This window comes from Zeus faber, assembly GCF_960531495.2.
Source record: "Zeus faber genome assembly, contig: SCAFFOLD_36, whole genome shotgun sequence".
Lineage (NCBI taxonomy): Eukaryota > Metazoa > Chordata > Actinopteri > Zeiformes > Zeidae > Zeus > Zeus faber.
This window is the reverse complement of record NW_028293165.1, coordinates 331,730-342,553: the sequence shown is the minus strand read 5'-3', so window position 1 is coordinate 342,553 and position 10,824 is coordinate 331,730. Positions and strand designations below refer to the sequence as shown.

Genomic DNA, 10,824 nt, shown 5'->3' with positions numbered 1-10,824 from the left:
CAGCTTCAGATATCTGGGAGTCCACATCACAGAGGACTTAACATGGACTGTACACACAGACACTCTGGTGAGAAAGGCGAGGCAGCGTCTTTACCACCTCAGGCAGCTGAGGAAATTCCGGGTCTCGTGAGGATCCTCAAGTCCTTCTACTCTGGAGCAGTGGAGAGCATCCTGACAGGCAACATCACTGCCTGGTTTGGGAACTGTACTGCCCAGGACAGGCGGGCCCTGCAGAGGGTGGTGCGTTCAGCTGAACGTACCACTGGAACTACCCTCCCCCCTTGCAGGAGCTATACACCAGGAGGTGTAGTAGCAGAGCCCGCAGGATCATGAAGGATCCTCATCACCCCTACAACAGAGTGTTCCAGCTGCTGCGGTCAGGCAAGCGCCTCCGCAGTCACACAGCGAGAACAGAGAGACTGAGACGGAGTTTTTTCCCTCAAGCCATTAGAACTGTCAATGCTGACCTCACCAGGGGTCCTCACTGAGCCATACACATAGGCTCCACTACCTACTGTACTGTATGTAGCATACTGTAGGGTTGTTCGTGATGCCGTATTGCTGCGCCGTACTGTTGTATACTATGCTGTATTATCCCAAATACTACCTCACTTTATTCACATTCACATGCCACTTTAATTCACATGCCACTTTAATGCACATATCTGTATATACATAAGCATATTCCCTCTATCTATTCCATTTTATTTCATTTTATTTTTATTGTATTTTATTTTATTCTATATATTTTTATTTTATTCTATTAGTATTCAACTTACTGTATTACGTTTTAGGAGTCAATTAGTCGGTCTGTTAGAAAGATTTTTTTTTTTTTTTCCTAGGACATATTGTGTGTTATCACCGGGTGTGTTGCATTACATTTCACTGCATATATGTATGAAAGTATGTATATGTATGTGACAAAAAAAAATCTTGAATCTTGAATCTCTTGAATCTTAAATTATATATTTAGTGAAATTAAATGCATCTGTGGAATAATGCCTTATATTTTATATTGTGAAGTTGTCTTATACATTTGTGTGGTTCATATAATTAAGTCATGTCTTAGTAAAATTGTAGATGGATCGGGATCATATACTTTGGTTTTCCATCTGACCTTTTCTTATTTGTTAAAAAATCATCACACTGGAAACAAATAACTCAGTTCTGCAAGATTGAACTTTCAAACCTAATAAAACTAACTAAATAATGTGAGTAAGTATTGTGAGTTATTTTAAATGAAGATGCAAAATACCTAAGGAAAAGGAATAGTAACTTATTGAAAAGAGGTAGACCTGCATTTTGTCTGTAATATTATCATAATAATTTTACATTGTTTATTTTTCAGATATTATTGAATTAAATTTTCCAGCAGAAAGACTAAAGCATGTTTGTATGACTTGTAGCGTAGGGCCAGTGTGGCCTCCTCTACGTCCACTGTGAAGCTTTAACACCACGGGCTGAAGCACAGGGAGTCATTACAGCTTGTTCGGCGTTTGAAGTGTATCTCAGGTCTGATCTACGAGGAGACCCGCGGTGTTCTCAAGGTGTTCCTGGAGAACGTAATCCGTGATGCCGTCACCAACACCGAGCACGCCAAGAGAAAGATCGTCACCGCCATGGATGTGGTCTATGCTCTGAAGAGGCAGGGACGCACCCTGTACAGTGTCGGCGGTTAAACTGCAACAGCTCCACTTAACAAAGGCCCTTTTCAGGGCCCCACCTCCACTGTGAAGAGCCTCCTTCTTTAAGCTTTGTGTGGGACGAGGCACATACTCAACACAAATACGACATGCTAAACGACCAGAACAACATACCACCATCTGCTGTATGGCAATTAATTACACTTTACTATAAATACACTATCGTTTTATAACGTCGTCTGATCACAATACTTTAATTGATTGGCGGTAGAATCTGCAAGTGACACTGGGCATGCTCCAGTTGCTTTCGAGGACTAGAACACAGAGACTGAGGTTTGAAAATAAGAATCTGTAAATTTACCTTTATCTGATTATTAAAAAGACTTATATTGTGCCTAATGCAGTGAATGGTTATAATATGAGAGCAATTTGAATAACATGCTCCTTTTTGATTGAAAAAGAGAATGAGAAACAAGATTTAGGATTCAAGAGGTAAGATGGGACATTATAAAAGATCTTTTTTTTTTATGTCTTACTACTTAACTACAAAAAAGAATTGTCCTTTATACTAGTACGGGGATCATGTCGCCCACCTGGTCACAATGCATAGGTCACAGTTCAGCACTTGTCCGACGTAAATCTACACAATTCTTCCTCTAGCCAGGCTGGAGGCATCAACACATTTTCTCTCCCATAGGGCCTCTGAATAGACACGTTATTTTTGTTCTCCGTATGACATGGAAGCAATAAATTAAAAGTAACATACGTTAGTAATTATACCATACAATCACTATAGAATGGGCTCTGATTCTTGAGAACCCAGGGCCCTCATTCAGACACCTCATGATCCCCCCTTCGAGACTATACAAAGTCTCGACAGAGAGAAGAGTAATTGAACTTATGATGTTAATTGGCTTAATATAAATCACTTAATAACAAACAAAATTGATTATAAAATACCCTTCTGACCATGCTTAGTCGCAGCAATACAGAAAATTTGTGGAGTGTGAGAGCGAAAAACCCATCAGGCAGCTTCCTTTCTTAGTGCATCCAGCAAATAATCAAGACAGGAAAATGCTCTCACGGTCCCTCTGCCCTAAGCAACCACCTAAGGTACTCCAAATCAATTAACAGAAAAAGCCGAAGGGTTTAGAAAACTGTATAGGATGTTACATATTAGTGCGTACATTTAGAACCTCAGAAAAAAATCAAAAATTTGTCATTCATTTTCCTCCTCCATTTTGGAGTGCCCATGTTTGAGTGTTCAAATCCATCAGGCTGTTAGGATCTCTGGACACAGCCATCCTCTGACTGGTCCTTAAAGAAAGAATCACCAGCCAGTATCTTGCACAAACATCAAATACTGTATAATAAGTTCCCTTTTGCATTATACTTTAACATTAATCCAATATATGATTAACCAATTCAGATCTGTGTGTTGACAAATTTTAACAATGCGATTTTTTCAGCACACCATTCATTTTTTCACAAATAACTTGACTTTCTGGATGATAAACAGCTCCTAAATGTTGTTTAATTCCCATTTTTCTGAATTAATTTTACTGTTCTATCCACAAACTCTTTCCCATTATCTGAGGATATGCGATCTGGAAGTCCCCACCTGCTAATGACCTTACGACACAAGATCTTGGCTTGGCAACTGACTGAGCATCTTTACGCTTGGTTGGACATGCCTCAGGCCACCATGAAAATCTATCCACGACGAATAACATGTATCTTTTACCTCCTATTGATCTTATTCATGTCAACAAAATCCACAACCAACTCACGCATAGGACCTGTCTGAGTTGGAATGTGACCAGGTGGACTCATCACACCCCTCCGAACATTGTTTTTAAGGCAGATTGTACATCTGCCTTTGACATAATGAATTTGCTCAAGTAAATACGGTGCCCAAAAACCATACACTTTTGGGATTTTTCTCCTTACCTCTCCCCTTGCAACATGGGATAACCCATGTGCTTCCTGAATCATCAGACCTAGTAGGTTGGGGGGTGCTACCATCAGTCCTTCATGATTCCTCCACAGACCAGCAGAATCTTGTGTGGCCCCTCGGTCCAACCATAATTGTTTATCTATGGCTGACGCCTCTTCTTGCATCGCAATCACATCTCTGAGCGTGATTTTATCTTCCAGGTCCACTTCATGGGTGACCCCAAGAACCTTGCCTACTTTATTTGCTCCTGTTACTGCTTTTGCAGTCTCATCAGCCGCTTTGTTATCTTGTGTGACCCTTGACGTGTCCATTTTGTGTGCTGCACACATAGCTTCAGCTATTTCCTTTGGTTTCATCATTGCATGCAACAATTTCCTTATCTGGGCATGCTGATGTATCGGAGAACCATCGTTTTTTTTAAATCCTCAATTTTTCCACACTGATACGAATAAATGACACACATTAATTGCATATGCACACTCTGTATATATTTTCACTCGCTTGCCTTCGGCCAATAGAGAAGCTACAGTCAGGCCCACAAGCTCAGCAAGCTGTGCAGAAGCAGGTTGTGGTATTACTTCTGCTTTCTCAACAACAAATTCAGTTCCCTGGGCTTTGACTACTGCATAACCAGCACTCAATGTGTCTCCTATTCGATAGCAGGACCTATCAGTCCAATACTCCACATCTGACACATGCAGTGGGAAAGCTTGCAAGTCTGATCTGAGCTTTGCATATCTCTCTACTTCCTGAACACAATCATGTGGCTCTCCATCCTCTGGTGTTGGTAAATTCTCAGCTGGATTTACCATGACACACCATACTAAGGTGACATCTTCCTGCTCTAAGAGCCTGTGATAGTCTCTTAGCCTAGACATAGTCAATGTACATTTACCGAAACTCAAAAGATTTCTGAGACTTTGATGGGTAAGAATTGTCATTGGGTAACCCATAGTTACTGAGGATGCTTTATCATGCATTAGATAAACTCCCACCATTGCTCTGTAGCACCGTGGTAGCCCCAATTATACTTCTGAATAGGCAGTAGAATAATACGAAACAGGTTGAGGGCTTGTCCCTGTACTTGTGGGCTGACAAAGAACTGCACATGCATATTTTCCCCCAGTGGACGTAGCCACATACAGCAAAAAGTTTGGAGAGTCGTCTGGCCGCGCTAGCACTAGAGCTTCTTGTAGCCTTTGTTTCATCGTTTCAAATGCCATAAGACCTTCCTGCGTCCAGGTGAGGTTGCAATGGAGTTGAGCATTCCTTGTCTCTTTTATCATGGCTCTCAAAGGCCTTGTTAAGCAGGCATAATCTTCTACTGTCAGTCTACTAGCTGAAGAACATTCTGCAATAAAAAAGAAACGTCATCATCTCTCTGACTGTTCTAGGCTTTGGTGTCTTTCGAAAGGCTTCCAAGTGACTCTCAGAGATTCGTCTGTGTCCAGGGGTTATTGTTTGACCCAAATAAATTACTTTTTCTTGATAATACTGTAGCTTCTTCTGAGAAGCCTTGTGTCCTTTGTCTGCCAATAGCTGTAACAGTTTGATTGAGTCCTCATTGCACGTTTCCTTATCTGGTGAACAGATGACGACGTCGTCCACATACTGACAGTACTTTTCAAGATCTGATCAATCCCAGCCAAGTCATCCTGCAACACTTTATTGAGGGGGGAGGGGCTCAACACAGCCCCTCTTGTCAAGAGGAGTTAACTAAGTTCCATTCTCTATGAAGCACCACCCCTTGCTCCGCCTCTTAAATTTAGCAAAGGCTTCCAGTATGGACTGGTTGTCAGCGAGTGAACATCCTGTTTTGGCTCCCGTAGGAACAGCCAAGCTCACTGCCTCATAAATCATAGCTGTTTTTCTCACCCAGCAGCTGAAACACAAAAGCTCTTTTCTTGCATCAAAAACCAGCATCTCCCTTCACCCCAACAAGACTATGTGCTCTTTGAACCAGACAGGACTCACAGAAATCATCGCCCCACATCCCAAACATAAAAAGAAAAAACAAAAAAAAAACACACACTAATCAAACAATTCACAAATCCTACTTCCAATTCAGAGCAGGAGATTTTCTTTTCTTTTCTGGATGTGTACATGCATGTGTCGGCAGACTGTGTCTCTAGTCCTTCAGAAGGCTCATTTTGTTATCAAATATATAAAGTCCTGTAAAGGTTCATAGCCTTTATCAAATGTACAACCGTCCTTGGAAAAATGGCTCATATATATTTATCAAACGTCCTTAAAGAAAAAGGCTCATATATATTCATAAAACGTCCTTAAAGAAAGGCCCATAATCTTTATTATCAACTTTTCAAAGTCCGTAAACAGGCTCATATATGTTTATCACTCGAGGTGCAAGAAATTTTTCTCTTTATGTATTATTGAACTGCTCACCACATATGTATGCCTATTTAATAACACATATATTATATATATATCACTTACACATACACAAAACATTACACAAAGCTTCACACATCTCCAGATGTGGCACTTTCACACTCACACACACAAAAAGAAAAAAAGAAAAGATATGTCTGTCCAACAACACATCTGATCCTCCAAAGACTTCAACAGCGCTTAGCTTTATGTTTTGACTTCGGCCAACTTCCACGCAGCATTTACACATGTACACATGTCTTTCTGTTTAAGGAGATACGGGCCGTCTTCGTTAATCTTGCATGGTTATTCAAAGAACTTTTGGCTACTAGTTCTGCCATTCTACAATTACTTTTTACTTCAACTTTCTCCACATCTTTTAAGCCTTTAACGTTTACTTTTAACTTCAACTTTTATTTCTCTCGTCTCTATTCTCTATTTCAACTTAATTCTCTTTTTCTTCGTTTATTATTCTCTTATCCCCCTTATTTACATCTTTTACAACTTAATAAACCCCAATTTAGACGGAAACTCCCTTCGCACATCAATACATTATCTCTCATCTCCGCACAATCTGCTCTGCTCTTAGTGCAGCCTATCTGCACTAAACATAACCGCTTCCGACCACATACTGTAACAGCTCGTATTGTAAGTAAAAACTCACCCTTGAGACATTAAGTGGTATTTTCTGAAGCGGAGCGGCAGTGGCAGATGAGGCCCAACACATCCTGGTTCTTGACGCCACTTTGTAGTTTCTGGATGATTTTGATGTGTTGATGAAGAAGGAGTGACCACTGATGCTGACTTGATTCAAATAATAGTTTTATTACACAAATCAGCATCAAACCAGACTTGCCTAGGACGTCCAGGAGAGAACAAAGCCGGAAGTATTCTCTCGGGGAAGAAGTAAAAGACTTGTCCTTTATACTAGTACGGGGATCATGTAGCCCATCTGCTCACAATGCATAAGTCACAGTTCAGCACTGGTCCGACGTAAATCGGACACTCCACTTGATTGATCAAAAATAAACCTAACCCACCCACACATACACACACACACACACACACACAGGCACACACACTTCGGACTTTTACCCCTGAAAGATAGTGGACTTTCAAAATGCTTTATCAAAAAGCATGTCCTATACTTCTGTCTTGAAAGAATTAAAGATGATATACCTAAAATCTTTTCCTTGCGATATTGGTTTCTTCTAACTCTGAAGGTCATTCGAAGGTCTTCAGATGTTGGTTTTAATTGTACAAGGGTCGGATCAGAGAGGTGCTAAGGAGCAGCTCTCTGAGTGGATATATATATATACAGTGGGGCAAAAAAGTATTTAGTCAGCCACCAATTGTGCAAGTTCTCTCACTTAAAAAGATGAGAGAGGCCTGTTATTTTCATCAGAGGTATACCTCAACTATGAGAGACAAAATGAGAAAAAAAATCCAGAAAATCACATTGTCTGATTTTTTTAAAGAATTTAGTTGCAAATTATGGTGGAAAATAAGTATTTGGTGAATAACAAAAGTTCATCTCAATACTTTGTTATATACCCTTTGTTTGCAATGACAGAGGTCAAACGTTTTCTGTAAGTCTTCACAAGGTTTTCATACACTGTTGCTGGTATTTTGGCCCATTCCTCCATGCAGATCTCCTCTAGAGCGGTGATGTTTTGGGGCTGGGCAACACAGACTTTCAACTCCCTCCAAGGCTTTTCTATGGGTTTGAGATCTGGAGACTGCTAGGCCACTCCAGGACCTTGAAATGCTTCTTACGAAGCCACTCCTTCGTTGCCCAGGCGGTGTGTTTGGGATCATTGTCATGCTGAAAGACCCAGCCACGTTTCATCTTCAATGCCCTTGCTGATGGAAGGAGGTAATCTCACAATACATGGCCCCATTCATTCTTTCCTTCACACGGATCAGTCGTCCTGGTCCCTTTGCAGAAAAACCGCCCCAAAGCATGATGTTTCCACCCCTATGCTTCACAGTAGGTATGGTGTTCTTTGGATGCAACTCAGCTTTCTTTATCCTCCAAACACGAGAAGTTGAGTTTTTACCAAAAAGTTCTATTTTGGTTTCATCTGACCATATGACATTCTCCCAATCCTCCTCTGGATCATCCAAATGCTCTCTAGCAAACTTCAGACGGGCCCGGACATGTACTGGCTTAAGCAGGGGGACACGTCTGGCACTGCAGGATTTGAGTCCCTGGCGGCGTAGTGTGTTACTGATGGTAGCCTTTGTTACTTTGGTCCCAGCGCTCTGCAGGTCATTCACTAGGTCCCCCCGTGTGGTTCTGGGATGTTTGCTCACCATTCTTGTGATCATTTTGACCCCACGGGGTGAGATCTTGCGTGGAGCCCCTGATCGAGGGAGATTATCAGTGGTCTTGTATGTCTTCCATTTTCTAATAATTGCTCCCACAGTTGATTTCTTCACAACAAGCTGCTTACCTATGCAGATTCAGTTTTCCCAGCCTGGTGCAGGTCTACAATTTTGTTTCTGGTGTCCTTTGACAGCTCTTTGGTCTTGGCCATAGCTACATTCACAAAAATGGGGTCAAAAACCTTCAAGTCAGAACATCAATGCACTTTTCATCAGAAACTGATTGACACAAAATCAATTTTTTCTCTACCCATTGCATTAATAACGGAGTGGGTAATATGGGAATGGAGAGCTGCTGAAGACGTGCCCCGGCCCGTGCATTGCCTTTAGCATCCTATTTCAACTGTCCAGTCGTCAGACGAAGCGGAGGACGTCATCGTCATCATCAAAACCTGTTATGTAATTAAACTTTTGTGTCATTACAAGAATTTCCATTGGTGTGGTTTGCGTCAACTTTCGTTTTTGGCCATCAGACTCCAGCAAAGTTGAGGTCGACATCTGAACCTGCAATCTTGAGCATATCCTGAACAGGGGTTAGATCATTAAAATCCTCCTGATTGGGTTTCATCATAAATTCATAATTTGCATTTGTACTGTCATTGTTTGTTTTCATCATTCAATTGTTGTCATCATTAAGAACTTGTGTGTACAGCATAGTTTTAGTCATGGCGTTCTCTATGAGTCTTTGAGACAACCCTCCAATGCATGGAATACAACAACAACCACACGTAGCTATAATTGCAATAATTACTGCTAATGATATAAGGATTGATTGTAACATGCCACTCCATTTACCAAACATGCTCTCTAGACATTTGGTGAATAGATTATCTATCCCTGCATTTTCGGTCATCTCCTCAGACAAGGCTGTCAGTCCAACAAATGCTTTGGTCACTCTGCCGTCAGGAGCAGTGTTGTTTGGGATGAAAGTACAACATACGTCGCCAAACATCTTACAAATACCACCATCTTAAGCGAGCAACATATCCAATGGCATTCGATTTTGCTACGTCATCAAACTACTTTTATCCAATTGCTCTGCCAGACCCCTTATCCCATCCCGTGTACTGCTGAGGCAGCTAATCCCAAAGCAGCCCAAAGCAGCCCAAAGCCCAAAGTCCAAAGCCCAAAGCCCAAAGCAGCAAGGAAGACAGCTCCAAAGAAGAAATAAATTCATTCCGTCCCGTTGGACCCACAAAGGCTCTTTTCAGAGCCTTCCACACCCTCATAGAGAGCACGTCTTCGACAACTATCGATGGAAAAATTGGCATTTTAGAAACAATAATAATAATAAATCCATATTCAAAAGAAAATAACACTCATTGGTGGCTCAACACTGACGTGGAGCCTGTAGAGAGAATCATCAAAATAATTATAATATAATAATACTTGACAGTTTTTACTCATAATAAACATATTCCACTGCTAATACATAATAATAATATCAATTATGTTCTTATATATATAGATATATATATAATAAAAAAACGTTTTTATATAATATATATTTATAAACTTTAAAATAAAAATTAAATGTTCATTCATTTAATTATTCATTTCAGTTATTTATGTTGATGTGATAGTATAAGATTTCACTTCATATATATATTTTTAAAATTACATTATATTATAATACATATTTTTCTCTACTCCATGACACATATTTAGCATATAAATATATCATCAGTGTTTATTGAAAATAACTCCATGAACTAATAAAAAACGTCAACCATTCAAAATGTTTTGGCGGAACTTTCATGAATCATGGTCACGTGACAACCGCCATGGACCAATCAGCACACAGCACGAGCGCAGAAGGGACTATATATGTATCTGAGCTCCACCGCTGCGATTCATTCTTGTTCCTAAACCAGTTGAGAGTAGCCTGAGCGATGGCCAGAACCAAGCGGACCGCCCGTAAATCCACCGGGGGGGAAGGCTCCCAGGAAGCAACTTGCAACCAAAGCTGCCCGTAATAGCGCCAAGCGAGTCAAGAAGCCTCACCGTTACAGGCCCAGTACCGTGGCTCTCAGAGAGATCCGTCGTTATCAGAAATCCACCGAGCTGCTCATCCGCAAGCTGCCCTTCCAGCGCCTGGTCAGAGAGATCGCTCAGGACTTCAAGACCGACCTGCGCTTCCAGAGCTCCGCTGTCATGGCTCTTCAGGAGGCCAGCGAGGCTTACCTGGTCGGCCTATTCGAGGACACCAGCCTGTGCGCCATCCACGCCAAGAGTCACTCGTGCCCAAGGACATCCAGCTGGCCCGCCGCATCCGGGGAGAGTGCGCCTAGACACACGCGCCGCACTTCAACACAAACGCCTCTTTTAAGGGCCACCACACAGTCTTCAAAGATATGAATTCATTATAAAGGTGACACAAAGGTGGTCGATCCGATAATGGTTGCACATTGTTTGCACAATCCCACGTTGTGCTTGTCGGTATGTCAT

At 41.3% G+C, this 10,824-nt stretch overlaps 1 pseudogene across 1 annotated transcript; it reads left to right on the top strand.

Annotated features, from left to right (window-relative positions):
- The first annotated feature begins 329 nt into the window (after window positions 1–329).
- LOC307247624 (histone H3.2-like) lies at window positions 330–10,667 on the top strand (annotated as a pseudogene). The gene is made up of 3 exons: window positions 330–381; window positions 1,513–1,660; window positions 10,389–10,667. The product of its transcript is annotated as a histone H3.2-like (transcript).
- The last annotated feature ends 157 nt before the right edge of the window (window positions 10,668–10,824 follow it).